The sequence below is a fragment of the Papaver somniferum genome, chromosome 2 (assembly GCF_003573695.1).
Source record: "Papaver somniferum cultivar HN1 chromosome 2, ASM357369v1, whole genome shotgun sequence".
Lineage (NCBI taxonomy): Eukaryota > Viridiplantae > Streptophyta > Magnoliopsida > Ranunculales > Papaveraceae > Papaver > Papaver somniferum.
Genome location: NC_039359.1, coordinates 169,092,118 through 169,109,547, shown reverse-complemented (window position 1 = coordinate 169,109,547; position 17,430 = coordinate 169,092,118). Strand labels below are relative to the sequence as shown.

Here is a 17,430-nt window from a genome sequence, read left to right as displayed (position 1 = left end):
ACATAAAGAATCATCCTATGAGTTGCCTAAAAATTATTCGAATCATGTTGATAAGAAAAAATTATTGATAAAAAGAAACTTCATGAAATTATATGATGTTTCCCTCCCCTGATTTAGCTGATAGCAGTACTAAAAAAGAATCAAATGCCATCCTATCTAAGAAAACTGAATTTAGTTTTTGGTTCCAGTGAGTTACAGTAGCCGTTAGTTTTACGTTTAGTGACGGTTTGATAATATTGAAACAGTCAACCTAAGTTAATTGATGGCCAGGATACTCAGAGAAAAAAAAAAAGTCACTGACGGTTTTTTAACGGTCTTTGATAAGTCTACGATCCTATTGCATCAACTGCATGTTTTACGACCCAGATCCTAATTAAATGGTTTAGTTACGACCATTTTACAAAATAACTGTTATTTTTTAAGCACCGGGATCCCTATCATTAGGATTGTCGTTTCGATCGACGAAAATTTCATGCATACGTTTCCAGAAAAGAGCGGTTTTTGTTGCTCACCAATAATTTCATCACTGCTAACATAAATGTATGCAATGGTAATATCAATTTCTTCTCTTTGAACAAAATTATTAACCATTTTGAATCAAACTAAATTAAAAAAAACTTAGTAGTAGAAGGTTAAGAAATATCAAAGAAGTATAGTAGAAGAGATTATGGTTTGCTAGTTGTATTTTCTTCCCTACAACTGACTAACAAGATTGGGACATGATCCCTCCCTAAAACAACTAGATAATAGACTATGGCATAGGAAAATAATTTAGCCAGTTGACACTAGCCATTACCCTATCAAGTCTCTCTAAGACAAGGAAGCTACCGCTCCTCATGTTGGTCCATGTACAGGGGTTTCCTATAAAATTCATATCACTACTCCAATACTATCCAGATGAGCATTAGTCCTATCAAGATGGGTCTGAGAAGGAATATTGCCACCTTGTTTGTCACTCTGCCTTGTTATGAAATTAAGATCTCCTATTATCAGTAATGGATTACTATAACTACCAATAAGAGCAGATAAATAAGACCATTGATGAGCTACACCTTCCTCATCCAACGCACCATACATACACACACCCCAACAAAGTCTTTTCGCTCATAGAATCAAAACTGACTAAACTAACTATAAAGTTTCTTTGCACATCAACAATTTCAAATTCAAAACCTTGTTTACACATCAAAAAGAGACCACCAGAATAACCAATAGGGTTATAGAACCAGTAATTCGAGAAGTTCAGACAATTTGTGTACCTAACCATCTTGTTTTCCATATTTTTTGTTTTAGATAAAAATACTATGTCTGGATCATTTGACCTAATTAAATCCCTAAGGTGATATCTAGTATGCTTATTTCCATACCCTTTTACATTCCAAGCTAACACCTTCATGTTGCAATTCTCCACAGAAGAGCAAGGATTTAGCCAATATGAAATGTATAAACTCTCAGTACTATATTGCAAAGTAAGACAATTTAGGAATAACCTAAGCCTCAGAATTATTTCAATCAACCTAATTCTAGCACAGAATTAAATATCAGAAGCCTTAATAACACAATCAAATATCAAGTTGAGACTCTCAAAATCACAAATAGGGAATAATTTAAGAACCCTAAAAACAAAAACAAGTTTCAAGTTCAAACCCTTAAAATCACAGACAAAAACTAAATTGATAACCCTAAAAACACAATCAAAAACCAAATTAGAAATTAAGACGTAATTTTCATTATTGAAACCTTTTGAAGGATTGGGATAATTTGAATTTTTGAAAAAACTAACATGACTTGCAGCAGTCTGAGAAACTCCAGAAACTGTGTAGCAAACAGACGGTCCACCATCCTTTTCTTTCCCCGCAGTGCTATTCATGATCAATCAGCGGTCTAACTGAGAATCACTGATTTCCTTGGTGTGATAAACGTTACCACTCATATTAATTTGAGATATACCTTGATTTGATGGCTGGGTTTGATAGAGAGGATTTTCAAACGAGTTAGGGATTTGGGAAGGAAAAACAGAAGTTTCTTTCGATAAAACCGAGTAAGCATCTGACTCGTCCTTTATGGATCTCTTAAGCCTCCTTGTATCTTCTTCGACATTTTTAGACCTACCAGGCCCAACAACAAGCCCAACGCTATCATTTGTATCCATATCACGCACATGGTCTTATGAGACTTCCTCCGTGCCTTATATGAGATGCTTATTCTCTTCACAGTGTCTATTCCATTGTTCTGTTGTCATTCTTAGAACTCTATGTTGATCTTCATACTCTTCACAACGCTCAGCATTGTGTTGAAGAACGAAACATTTTGGACAAATCTTCCTAGGTTGTTTTTCATAGTGATAAATCACTCATTTTTCCTCTAACGTTGTTGTGAGCACCCATGTACCTCTTTTTAGAGGCTTTGTAATATCCACTTCCACATTAGCCTTCATTAATTTTATTACCTTAGGCCTTGCATTTTCTAGGTCCTCCTCCATCTTCTTACCAATCTCTCTGCACATTTGATCGACCAAATCATCATCTATAAGCTCAAACTTCAAGTTCCTGAACTGCACATATAAAACTTGGTGTGTGAAGTCATATTTTGACACATCTTTCACAAAATCATATGCTTGAAGAATCATCAGATACTCCATAAATGTTCATGGAGCTTGTTTCATGATCTCTTCCACAACACCTTTTTTTTTCAAGCTTGAAAACAAACAAATTTGTACCCATTGTTTTCATCTCCCATTTCTTGTATCACTACAAGAAAGTTGGTGTATTGCTACACGTCATTCATGTGGCATTAACCCATATTTCGTGTGGCTGTATCCTATTGCCACATAAAAATATTTTGCCACACCTGTGGCAACAACTTGGGTGGTAAAAACTTATTTCCACACCTTAAATGTACGGTAGCAATAGCTTGCCTTTTTGCCACATCAAACAGTGAGGCAAAAGCATATGGCAAGAATGTATTTTCTAATTTTTTTTTTCTTTATTTTATTTGAAATTTTATTTTAAAAATCTTTTGCCACACCCACGGGTGAGGCAACAACGTGCAATATTAATTTATTTTCAATTTCAAAATTTTGTTGCCACATCATTACTGTAGCTAAACCATTGCCTGGTCCTAACAAATACACGTTGACTGATTGTAATTTTATGTGAGTAGTTTATATGAGGCACAGGGCATGCAATAGAAAAATTTAAAAGCCATATATAAAAATTAAATTGACAAAAATAATTTAAATATCATTAAAATAAAACATTTGTTACAAAGTACACTGAAATCATCACAAAGAAACAAATTATTTTACATAACATGCTTTTAATATTAACCTCACCGGAAACTAGAGAACCCTTGCATTGTAAAACTAACTAAAACTACTAGTTTTTATGGGAAACCGGTTCCAGATCTTTGTTACTAGGCCATGCGCGCACCTGGTGAACAAATCAAAATAAAAACCAACATCAAGAAATGTAGAGAATCATCAGGTATAACGAAAGCGGAATCGGTCATTTACAGGAAACTCAAAGTTGTCTAAGTTGGGCATTTGCATTTGCTTCCCAATGGATGGTTGCTTGGAACAATACTCTACACCGTTCAAGATGCTTTGCGCGTCAATGCACAAATAAATGTTTTCACCACGATCCTAACACCAACCCGCAAAAAAAAATCAAGATTAGAAAAGGGTGGAATTAACTTACGGCTGAATGGTTGGGCATTTCCTTCTCAGTGCATAGTTGCTTTGAACGAGTCCTAACACCAATCTGCAGATCTTCAACAGGCTTCATATCCATAAAATTCGCATGTCAGGCGCAGAGTAAGTTTTGACTATGAAACAAGCACAAAAATGGGTGGAGTTAGCTTTCCAGTTCCACTGGATTTCCATCAATGGTGATAAGGTGGTCGGGGCCCTGGAGTACTTCCTGCAGAGTAAGAGAACATCAGTTACTTCCATCTTATTTGCGAGCATTTAGGGAAAGCAAATGACTGATAACTGACCAGCAGGGGAATCATGAAGTGGAAGAATCTGGATGCTTCCCATATATATGTCTAGCAGAGGCTTCAGATAATAGATCTTTGTGCTATACTTTCCTCCCAACCCCGTTACAAGCGCCACAGGAGGGATGTCCACGAGCTATGCTATCTTCATTCTAGTGCTATATTTGGCTCTCTGCAAGAAAGATGGGGTATAAAGGGATTTTTAGCTACAATGAAAAGATCGCTGAGTCACTAACTTTTATTCTCGGTCATAGATTTTGATAGAAGATGGCGTAATATTAGAACCTTCTTTCTTCCTACAAGTTTGGAGGCGTCCTGAAGCCAGCTATGGTAAACAGTGTCCCTGATGGTAGGTTCAAAATCCATAGCAAGCTGGATCGTTCTTTTCTTCTCGTGTTCCCCTTTATTATCACTGGCTTAACCTCATCCACTTTTACCAGTTATAGAGTTAGATATGCAGTTACAAAATTATTTCATAAATAATACAAGTAAATAGAATGGTTTAAAGTGCTTAAGCTCAATACTTTTTACCTGTTGAACGCCATCTCTACGTTCATCAACCTGCTGATTGTATGTGGTTCTGGCCTTTGATCAGGATGTTCATCTCTTATGCCATCAGTTTCCATAGGTACTAGAAGTAAGTTGGGGAGAAATTGTCAGTCATACATGCAAAACAATGGATGACTAATATGAAATATGCAATTGTTTAAATAGTTAACCTGGTTGAGGAATTTCTGGTGGCGGGGAAGGTATAATCATAGTATGATCTGTGAGTGCTCATAAGAAGTGAAATTTGCATTCATGTCTTCATCCCCTTCAATACCAAACCTATATGAGAGTTAAGATAGCAGATTTATTGAGTGAGTACTAGTAAAAATGCACCATAGCTAACATACCAAGCAAAACAAATGGTTAATCATATTTTTTTTCAGAACCTAGCAAAATAACACCACTAAGGTAGACAGTGAAATAAAGCATCTACAAAGTGAATTTTCTTCAAAAGTGTAGGTGACTAATGCGATAGTAGATTTTTTTTCCTTTCCTCTCGAAGCGATTAAATAGATGTTGCTCTGGATGGTTTGAATCCATATGGTCGAATAAGGTGATGTTGTCTCTATCAGCTGAATAAGAAAAATGGAACAGTACAGAATTAGTTTACATGACTCATTCTATGCGATGCTCATAGTTAGAGATTAATGGAATTTTCAAGGTGCGGTGGCAACCTTGGTGATGTTTCCGATCCTCCTGAACTCTTGCATTCTCCTCATTAGTAAAAGGCTCATCAACACGGTCCAACAACTGCTTAGAGATAAAAATAACAGTACTAAACAAAAATTTTATTATTTCACCAGTAGCCAAGGAATTGGGATGCTGGCCTTGCTCCCCATTTTGATGATATTCCATTCTGCATAAAACAAAAAGGTTTCCTCTATAATCATAGATCAGAAAAACGAATCACAAATGCAAAACCATATGTATCAATAAAACAAGAATCAAATTGAATAGCCCTAACAATCAAATATGAAAACTAAACACAAAAGAAATCTTGTCAAAATTACAGAAACCTTACAAGAAAAGGAAAGATAATAAGGATTGAAAACTTACTCTTTCTCAAATTCCATCATCAGAAACAAAAAAAACCCAGAAAAAGAAATTAGCATATCAAAAACCCAAATTAAAGAAAATCCCTTTTAGAATTGAAATTACAGATAGAGAAGGAGAGAAAATATACCTGCTTTGAGCTTCTGGAGAGTGACGAGAACAAGAAAAACCAAATAAATCCGAAGTACTGTGTAGATCTGTAGCCAAAAACTTATGAAATAAAATTCCAAGAATAATTTATGATGATCTATGGAGCAATAGACTAAAAAGGTGAGGAATGGAAAACTAGGGTTTATACCTTTTAATGTCTGCGATAGAAAACTAGAGACTTCAAGTCTTGAAATAATAAGGATTTCGAAATTTCGAGAAAACGAGTTATAATTCGAGTAGAAGATTAGAATTTTTTAGGGTTTACAGAGATTTTCTTTTTTCTTCCATTTCGGAGAGGAAAAACTGAAAGTGTTCTATTTGAGAGTATCCAAAAACTTTGGGTGCGTGGGCGAGCTTTGTGGGCTTTCATAGGGAAATCCGACCTTCAAAGATAATGTTGGTTTTGTTCATGGGCGCGTGTGATATCACGTGAAGTAACACGATTTAATTTTTTTTGTTTTAAAAAAAATATCATTATATTCACTTATATTTATTTATAGATATTGGTGCACCAAAAGGGAGTCAAACTTTTATTAAATACTTTATTTTGCTCGTATTGCCACACCGATGTGGCATAAAATAGATTTATTGCTACAGTTAAAAGTTACATGAGGCAAAAAGGTATTCTTTTGCCTCGACTATTTATAGGTGTGGAAAAAGCTCTCACCTAATGCCACACCTGTTATGCAGTGAGGCTAAAACCTACCTATTGCCTCAATCTTTGTTGATATGTGGCAAAATAGTGTAGCAATAGACTCATGTTCTTGTAGTGTATATTCTCCATTGTATAATGATATCCAAAGCATCTTTCTCAATTATCTTCCCAATAAGACTATGAGCCCACTTAGATGCTGCTGCACTAACCTCCTAGACAGTATTGATAGTTCTTCTAACATGCGTAGTTAACCTCTTGCTGATTGAAGCTCCTTGCATTTTCTTAGTAATTGTAGAAAGTTGAGTTTGAGAACTTGAAGACATATTGTTAGTGGTTTGTTTATGGAATACCACTTGATGGTGCTTTATAATACGATGCTCTCTGGGTCTCAGAGAAATAAAAATGATAATGACCAAATAATTTCTTTCCTAAACTGACTGAATCGTATCTTCTGCATATACTTATACTTAACATATTTAGATGGGCGTTTCCTGGACCACTGTGACCAAATGTTTGAGAAAATAAATTAAATCTCGGCCAGAAAGGAGGCTTTGACTTTGGGAAAAAAAATTCAAATTTTTGAATTTGTATTGATTGCGCTCTGTAGAGACTAGAGTTTCCGAAAATATATTTTTCTTCTAGTATGCAACATTTCTCCATGAAATTTCTTATGTTAACATAAATGGTGATGATGAAAGTCTTACTAGATTGAGGACAATCATTAGGAGGATTGAATGTTTGAGTGGTAAATATTGTCACACAACATAGGGTAATTGCCAAAAGCACTGCTGCAACCACAATGATTCTCTCCAGCTTACTCATTTTTGCACAGAGCTAATTGGAGGAGACACGACTGTCTGCATGTAGAAAAGAATAGTGAACAACTGCTATAAAAAAACCACGACTGGTTAGATAAAAGAAGATTAATATTCAAAAGGAAAATATAACAGAATTTTAAAAACTATTGTCAAAGATTAGATTTTCTCGACAAGAAATCCAATACAACCAAATCAGAAGATCAGCGAATGAAAAATCGACCTGCCAATGCATAACAGTTTATACAATTTTCAGCGAATGGAAGTAGTTGTTCCTAAACTACTTCTAAATTCCTAAAATTGAAATGGATTCTGGCACGGGGTTCGAACCCCTACCTATCTTCGCAATGGGAGGGAACACGAGAACCATTAGACGCCTCCTGGTGGGTCTCAGCTAACGGGTGATTGAGAAACTTTTTAAAGGACTCACCCACGACTAACCCCCTCATGATCCCTAACCCTAGATATTAACACTCTCCTCCTCTCACTCCAGCGGCAGCCTCCACGGCTTTTCCTTCTCCCCACCATTACTCCTCCAACTTCCTACTCTCGAGAAGTATAATCGAGGCTGTTAAACATGATAATCAAATAGCCCTCCTCTATCTCCGGTGGAGATTCTCTATCTATACTCTTCTTTCTTTGTCTCTTTATATCTGCTATTGTTGCTGTTGCTGCGCTGATACTTCACTTCTAATCAATTTGTGGTTTTTCTTTGCAGATTTTTTAAGAGGTAAAACAATTGTAGATGTTTCTGACGAGGTGAGGAGAAAAAACCCTTTAGTTTAAAATCTAGGTTTTAATCGATTTTGTTTGTTTTCTGTAGGTTTTGATTTTGGGGATTTCTTTCTGTGTGTAGGACAGAGTATGATGGATCTGTTGCTTGTAGTAACTGGGCTAAAGTTTATTATTCTGAGTTGATTAATTCTATTCTTGATGCCTATAGAAAAGAAGCTGAAAACAATAATCTATATGGCTTAACTAATTCAAGAGGTTCTGTTTTCTTCTTCTTGAGTATGACTGTAGAATCCCATTTGGATCATTCCATCACCTGGCATGGTTCTTTAGTATTTGAGTTGCAAGCTGATGGGTATTGCTGTCTTTCTTTATTTCTTTATTGCACATATCATTTAGTAGCAATAATTGTTGAAGTAATAGTGGTTATTTTGCTTTAATCTCTGAGGTTTTTGATGAATTTTAGTGTTTGGCAAATTACCTCAATAAATACTTATAAGTGGTTGTTTATATAACTGTTATGTTTCGATCTCTTTGATGTAGTTGTACTTTGCGGGTGTTGGAGATGGTGGAGTTGTGATTTGTAATAGTAAGGAGCAGGTAATGGTGATGGTGGTTGTAATGATTTTTTGTAGCATGGAGTGGGTACTGGAGATGGTGGTGGTTGTGATTTGTAGGAATTTGGGGTTTGTACGTATGGGTTGGTACGATAATATGGACAGTAGTTCCACTGGAGACGGTTGTTTCTTGATGGACAATACGTGTTGGCGTATGAGTGGTGTTTGGTTATTGTGTGCTGGTTGGCTCTCCATGGCGAACGGCAATCCCGATTACCTCTTCAGTCCCGTCCCATGTTTTCCTTCGGGAAACACCTGTTTGGTTCCTCTGTTGTCTGCCTATCGAGAACTATCAATTTTGTCCCTCGCTTCTATTGCCTCTCGCCTGCTCTTGGGTGGCGCGAGATGGTTAGTGCGATAACTCTGATAATTGTTTTATATATCAATTGTTTGTGCGCACCGTTATACCAGGTAATGTTAAATTGAAGCATGAAGTCTTCTTGTGGTTTTGTGTAAATTGGTAGAGCGTTTGTGGTTATACCAGACAGTTTGGTATTATTTTGGTGAAACTGTACTTTGTGAACATGATGCACGGAACTGATAACGAGGATATCAAATTGTCACTACCGATGAGGCATATTATTGTTATTTGGGTGAATTTTATAGGAGTCCTTTAAGTCCATGTCCCCAGAGTCAGTACTGTTCTTCTGTATTTGGCAACTCATATTTTCATTTGTTTGTTGTGTTCATGTTCTTAAACCTAATATTGTTAGTACATTTGATAGGTTTGCTTTCACTTTGTATAAAGTTATGGTAGATTCTCATGCTTCGTTTAGTGGTAACAATGTCTATGGAGTTTCTGCTAGCAGATTTGGAGAGCCTGATGATTGTATTTATAAGAACGGAGATTTGAAGAATGCTTTTTGTTGTAGCCTAACAATCAGTTGTTGTGCTCCAAAAAGCATAAATGTAATAAACATTCCTACTCCAACATGATTGTATGAAGGCTCTTCTATTGCATATGCACCTCGTCTTATAAGTCTGTGAAATTGGCGATATAAGATGGTTTGTTTTTCGTGGGGTTTCACTGTTGCAACTTTAATTGGTGACCATAGGGACTCGGGATTCTATGGAGGATGTTTAGTGTAACTTCAGTTAAATTCACTGCTTCCGGTTGAAAATGATGATTGTTGTGTAGTATGCTAGGATTTCTGTACTTAGATGCTCATAATGTTTATGTTCGGTTGGTAATCATTCTTGGCATCATAGAGGAGTTCAAGTACAGACTAAGATGGATTCAGTGGTAATCATTCTTGGTAATCATTCTAGAAATCAACTTCCAAATGGGATTCAGTGGCTAACTTATAATGGTGACTGGATCTTAAACTAAGATGTGTGTGCTGAACACGAAAGAAATTCAAGACAAGGAGCAACTGTTGCAGTTATTATGGCTTTCCTCTGATCTGTCGGATGAAGAAGGCATTGTTTCATTTGTCTTTCATGCAAGCAGCTCCAAGGTTTGTTATGAAGAAATTTTAATGGTTGAATACAGATCATCAACATGATTAGGCAGTCTTTTATTTGTCTGGAGCTGATAACGTCGGCCTTGCTAATCCTCACATGATTAGTGATGCTGTTAATATTCTTCTAGCTCAACCAGCTAACTATGCCGAGCCAGGGAATGAGGTGGTGATTTCTGCCTCCATATTGTTTCAGCAACCAAATTCCATTTGTTTTTTCCTGGCAAATTTCAACAAGATGTGGAATTATGTTCAGTCTACTCGCAAGCATGATATGGTTCTGAATTATGAAGTTAGATGAGTTGATTGATTTGAAGTCTGGTTGGAATGAATTGATGCTAAATAGTAAAATGCATAAGAAAAATGGTCCAAATCTGTTGGAGTTAATAGCTGCTTTTATAACTGTTACAGGTTTTATGTAAACAATTTTGAACGTTCTTAATTTGCATAATTATGTTTGGTATTAGTAATGTATCCAATTTGGAAGCTTGAAAATCTTGTCTTGGAATAGTCAAGGTTGTGGGAACGATTTTCCTAGGGAACTAGAAGGCTAGTAGGGCTAAAATCATAATATGAGTTTTTGGTTCTTGCTGTCATAATAATGGCAGAGTAAGGCTTCAAACATCATAATCTGAAGCAGGTTTTAGTTTTGAGATATCAGACAAGGGAACCAGCATTGTTTATCTAGTTATTTAGCCAATCTCGAGGTGTTATATGGCAGTGTATCAATCTTGAATGCAGCGTATTTCCAGCATTATTCTTTTCAATCGGTTAGCTCTGTTCTTTTCAATCGGCTAGCTCTGTAGTTCTACAAATTGCCAATGTTGTGATACGGTTGGAGCACCCAGTGAGATGGAGGTATGCGCTGGAGCACCCACCAATTGAAGTTTGCAGCCAGAAAGTGTTTAAACAGAAATAATTCGCGCATACTTTCTTGCTTCAGGCTTGAGTTTTTTAGTTTTCGCAGCCAGGTTTAAGGGCTTCAAAATTCAGAAGCTCGTTAGTAGCGATTCACGGTGAGTAGATCATCGATTATCCTGATTCTCCTTTTCTATCTTCTTCTTTAAATATTTTCATCTGTTAAGTCTAGTTCTTATGTTAACCAAAGTTTTATTATTACAACCAAACAATATTTATCATCGTATGTTTGGCACTTGCAAATCCTCTTAGCATACTGCGACCAAACAAGAATTGATATTCAAACCCAGAATCTTTGTTGATTTGATGATGCGACCAATGGATTAAATCCTTTTTTGTCTGTTTGTATTAGCGCTCGGTTTCGTAGTTCTCCCTTCTGGTGAGGCTCAACTTTCGTTTGACTTATGGATCAGCTTGATTTTAAGGTCCATCCGAATTAGTAATACGGGCTGCCCTGAGTAGGCGAGTGCTAGTCTTTTCCAAGTTTGTGCATTAAACTTGTGGAAAGTGCAATCTTCACTAGCATATCAAATTGATATGGAAGACTCACGGCTACATATCAAATTAAACAAAAGAAAGAACCTTCCCATGCATAAAGATGATTGAAGTTGTTTTTGAATCTTTGATTATTTGACTCATGCTAATAAAAATCTTGAACTTTGACCGATCTATCGATTTTGTCCATACCACAGTGAACTATGGATCCCTTTTCAACCTTGGTCTTCTGCTAGACTCCTTTGCCTTGCCAGGTAGAAGCTACAGTATTCGTCAGATCTCACCAGCACAGTTAGAAAGAAATCGACAAAACTAAACGTAGACCAGAGTTAGAGTCCAAATACAGCCCAATCCAGTGTGCACCACTCCTCTATCAGACCATGATATTCCGTGTGGTACCCATTGCTTCGTCTTTTACATTTACGGATTGTATGGCGTCCATGTAAGTTTCCGTTGGACCTGCTTCTGGTCACCTCGGAAACAAAAAGAAAAACTGCTCATGAAAACACGTCATACTAAACACGTTTGTAGATACCGGCATCGAACAAATGAGACCGTAATACCTGGATCCGTGTCATGCTCCCATTGATATCAACTAGATTTTGTGCTCCACCGGGTGGACCTAGAAGCCATCCACCATCATATTTTTGTCGCTTACCCATAATTTTGGTATGGTGTGATGTGGCCTCGTCTTGTTGTGTATTTTGGATTTAGTATCCGCCCTCACGATGCATTTTTAGTTTAGCTTGGCTCGGCTTCTTCTCGTCCTGTCGTTTAAGATTTTTAATTTGGTATGACTCAATTTCGCCTCGTCCCCGTCGCGATGCATTCGCAAAGCACGAACCGTGGGGCCTTAGAATAATTTTCCCTTAATTAAAGACATTCAGTCAAAAACATCTGCAAAATAATCATCCAGTTAGCCAATATATAGAAGCATTTGCATAACATGTAAGTAACTAAAATAAAATCACAAAAAAGAAAAGTGAGAAAAAAAAGAAGAAAAATGTTGTAATAGTCGTGTCTTCTATATCTTGAAGCCGAGGTAATGAACCATTAATGATTCATGGACAATTAGAAATGTTGTCGAAACGGGCTAACTAATTAATGTTCACTTGTTCGCCAAATGTATAGCCACTTCTGAATATAAAGTGGGAAAGCAAAATGAGAACTTAGTGCTACTCTAATTGCTATCTCGAACAATACAAGGAGACCCAGTATATAGACTACAAGCTAAATGGAAGGGAGATAGTTTTCTGTTTTCATTTCTTAATGAACTTGGTTTCTATTACATTACAATTAAAACTGTACAAGGGAGTACCCCTTATGGGCTATTTCACTAGTAGAAAAATGATGATCTGTAACAGTTAAAAACTATTACTGTATTATTTCCGTAACAATTTTAGTTTTTTCTGCGGTGTTACTAAAGCCCCTGTTACGGAAAGTTTATAAAACCTGTTACGGAAAGGCTATTGAAAAATGACTCATAAATTCTAAAACTATTACTGTTGGTAGTTTTCAGTAACACTTTATAAAAATATATGTTACTGAATAATTTCTATTGTAACTATTTTACATAAAACCGTTACCGTTAGCAGTTTATTGTAACATGTTTGAGAACAAACTGTTGCTATTGTTTGAGTAACCGTAACAATTTTTATTGAAACTGTCATAAAAACTGAAAGTTTTTACTGACTACCATCACCTCCACCACTAGCGCCACCACTACCTCCACCACCAGCACTGCCACAACCATCAACACTAGCATCTCCGCCGCGTCCACTACCATGAGTTGGTCTTCTTGGACATGAAATATAAATTCTATAAAAGTACACTTCACAAGATTCGACCTTGAGACCTATTGCATTAATTATAACTCTTGAACCACTCTTCCATGTTTTCCTTTTGTTTAATGTTATCCAAATAAAATATTTACTCTCATTAGACAGTAAACTATACCTCCACCACCTTCGTCGTCACACCACGCAACTACAACACAATTTATATTTTTAATATTCCTACATATTTTTACAACTTGTTTATTATTTTGTATTATATTCGATTTTTTCTGAAACCTTAGGTAACCATCAATACGAGCCATGGCTAGCTCTCGTGCTTAGAACTAAATCAAGATGTTAAATTAATGTCAGTCCATAAGTAGTTATTTTTTTGAACCGAATACCCAAAAACTAGTTATACAAATAAATAATTTACAAAAATGTCACGATAATGTCAACTATGGTAACATATTAAACATGTTGCAGTAACATAAATATATAGTAACATTTAGTTTAAAAAACGTTACGATAATGCCAACTACGATGACATATTAAATATGTTACGGTAACATAGGTATATAATAACAGTTGGTTTAAAGAACTGTAATGGTAATGTCGACATTCGGAATATGTTATAGTAACATGGGTATATAGTAACACTTACTATAAAAACAATTACAATATACAACCTGGATAACATTATGTAACACTTCTTACGAAAAGTGTTACTGTTATTTAACTATCTAACATTTAGTAACAGGCATTTTACGAACTGTTACTTTATAAAAGTTTGAACTGTTACTAAATATCACTTTTCTACTAGTGTTTATAGTAGTAACAATAAGGGATAGACATCACCCTTTTTAGATAACTATTCATGTATGAATGACACTTCATATACATGTGTCATTTGCACATAAATGTGGGCCCCGCATGCTGGTGGTCATCCACAAATCAAACGCCTTATAACACTCCTCCTTGGATGATCACCAATATGAATATGTTGTCTCGTTAATACTTTGTCGGACCCGATGGAAAAATACAAGCAGAATAAATTCGTTGCCTAATCAAAACCTTGCCAGAAAAATCCAACTCGGATAAAAACTGGTCTAAGGAAAAAGAGTACAACACTGGTAGCTTTAAATGGTGCGGGCTCGCCTTAAATTTCTTTGTTTGTCAAAACTGCATCAAGAAAACCATTTAGAAAAAACTTGAGCTTTGAGTGAGGTTGGTCGCCACCACGAGGTACTTTCTCCGTCAAAATTGCATTAGGAAAACCACTTGGGAAGAAACCAGAATATAAATGTGATTATCCGATATCGCTTCTCAAGAACCTCTATGGATATATACATCTCTTTAGATATTGATCACCGTTCTAAGATTGTTATCTCATTAAAAACCTCTTCAGGAAAACCCAGAGGGACAAAACCTGAACGTAGGAAAACATGAGTTCTCAGAACTATGATAAACTCGCAGATGTTTCCTCGTTAAAACCTTGCCCAGAAAAACCCAGAGGGACAAAAACCAGGACGAAGGGAAAAAGCGTACAACATTTGAAACCGCGGATAACAGTGGACTCGCATGCCTCATTAAAACCTTGACAAGGAAAACCCAGTGGGACAAAACCTTTACTAAGGAAAAAGAGTACACGACATAATGTCCAATGTGTCCATATCCATAATCTTTCATGGGTTTACTCCCCCTGATGAGTAGCCTTCTCAGTTGACCATTGCGTCCGATGATACTGCATAGGGACCACGAAGGATATTTGATTGTCTTCAACGATTTCCTTTGCTCGAGAAACTTGGTCTGATTTTACTCTGTGCAATATCTTAATGATCATCTGGTTGTTCGAGCCTCTATTCTCTACTAGATTTTCCTGAACAATCATAACAAATTGGAGGAAAACAAGTATCCTCTATTACCATACTAGTAGCTAGGAAAATATTTAGCTTCTTTAACAAACCTACCAAAAAACAAAACTCAAATAGTCCGATTAGATTTTCTCTGTGGGAGACATCCAGTGATCTTTTATGCAAAAGATCAAGCTTAATGGTACCACGAAGATGAAAGAGTTTTCTTCGGACCAATGTATCGATATTGGTGTTAGGTAGAACCAGGCTTACACACCCAATATCAGGTATCTATAGCATATTTCAGTTAGTGAACCATTTACACATCTTTTGTGTAAGGTGAACCACAGAGGGATACCTCTCCTTTGTTGAGATGTAAACAGATCAATCTTAAAATCAAGAGATCGAATGACTGCAAGCATGTCGGTTTGTCCATTTAGACATGTCTAAACCATTCAGGTTGGCGAAATTAAAGGACTTCCAGCTACAATACTCAACAACATATTGAGATCTTGTTTGACCGAGAATTTTATCTCGAGCTCCTGCTTTAAGCATTTTGTGCTTTGCAGAACTCTTCCGGAGTTCCGATGTTGTATAAATAAAATCTAGTAAATGCAAAATACATGGGCATAGAAGATGGTTCACGTATTTCTGGATAATGGTATTCACTTAGACGTTTGACCACTCTCGTCTTTATTGAGCGAATGCATATGACGTGGTAATTCTACTGATAGGGAAAACCTTCAGGAATTTGTGTGCAGTTATCTGTATCTAGTATATCATACAGATTTGCAGTACCACATCCACTAGATGCACGTCGAGTCCTTGAAGGACTTCCAGACAAATACCAAAGAGGTAGTTGCATCCACAAAGAGGAATATGTTTCTTTGTAATCCATCTCAGGTTTCTATGAAATACTTTGTGCCATTAATTAAATTTTATTTTCTCACAATATGCACTCACCCAACTGTACATGTAACCACTAGGCGCTACATTATTGGATGTTAGGACTGCAAACCGTTATTCTACTTCGACCTCTCCTGGTTTAACCAATCGTACCTTTGATGACATTCCCATAGAGAGTGGTTTAAACCAACAACACCTATGGTAGTATCAGTGGATACTTTGACTATGTCATCAACAATCATTGGATTACGATCGGAAATTTATCTATTGCATGCATGCCTTATGGAAATCCTCTCATTTTGAGGTTTCAAAGCCTTTGCAGAGATATTCTCTTATTAGGAGAACTACACTTAGAGAAATTAGATCCTCCTTTGATAGTCTCTTTTTGAGAGCACTATATTTCAATGATTGCGATTGGATCTTTCTTTTAGGAGGTGCAGATTTAAATCAACTAGTTTTCCACGCTCAAGGTGTGTCTTAAATGACACACTAGCTACTACATCCAAAGCTTCGCAAGGAAGCAACTTGATTTGCTATTTCTGAAGATATCAAATCTTCTGCATGTCTTTCACTGCTGAAAACATTAAGATGAGATACATCCTGGTTTATCTTTGTACAAACCAGAATACTTCACACCATTTTCTAGGCGATATCCTTTCCTCCCTCTAACGGTGGGAAGATTTTCTCATCAAATTTTGCAAATCTTGTTGTAGTAGCATATGCAGTGGAACATAACACATCTCAAACAGAAAACATGATAATGGTTAAATGAGTAATAAGTTTCAAAATGCACAAGAACATCAAATATACTCACCATCAATGCCCAAAGCATTACTAGGATAATACAACATCAACAGATGACAAGCAAGAGTTTCATTTAAAATCTATAGAGTGTAGATACACTATTACTACCTCTGTGAGATGTCGAGTCATTTTTGACTACAAGACCATACTTCCATCAACCTGGTTAAGGCTGGTGATGCATAACAAACAACCTCAATTAGTTTTCTCACATTACGCTTTCGTATAAGCATCAAATTTGTGGTTGTTGCTAAAACTAAGGTCCCAAAAGCATACACAAAGGAGAAAACACTTCAATATAAACCGAGGTCCATATATGCCAATCATATAAACTTTGTCGATAATTCCTTTGCAAAGGGGAATATCTATCCACAACAATTTCAGTAGTTACTTTGAATATTATCGACAACCAGTTCATAATCAGCTAATTAACGATCTTACACCATTCTCAAGAGTGTGAGGATAGTTTAATCCATTGGTACCAGATTTCAGTGTGCGGATATTCTTCACCACGGGATATCAACACAACTTTTATGGATATGCTCCTCGTCAGGAGATATATCAACTCATAACTCAAAGAGAATATGGACGTCATCTGATTAGATTGGCATACCTCATACAAGAGGTTTTCGACTATGTTTCTAAGCATATTTCT

General features: G+C 36.3%; 1 long non-coding RNA gene across 2 annotated transcripts; it reads left to right on the top strand.

Moving 5' to 3' along the window:
- The first annotated feature begins 7,682 nt into the window (after nucleotides 1-7,682).
- LOC113349744 lies at nucleotides 7,683-10,493 on the top strand. Of its 2 annotated transcripts, XR_003360348.1 has the most exons (4): nucleotides 7,683-7,826; nucleotides 7,937-7,977; nucleotides 8,075-8,305; nucleotides 8,494-10,493. It is a non-coding gene; the product is annotated as an uncharacterized LOC113349744 (long non-coding RNA). The 2 variants fall into 2 exon arrangements; XR_003360347.1 differs by having other exon boundaries at nucleotides 8,075-10,493.
- The last annotated feature ends 6,937 nt before the right edge of the window (nucleotides 10,494-17,430 follow it).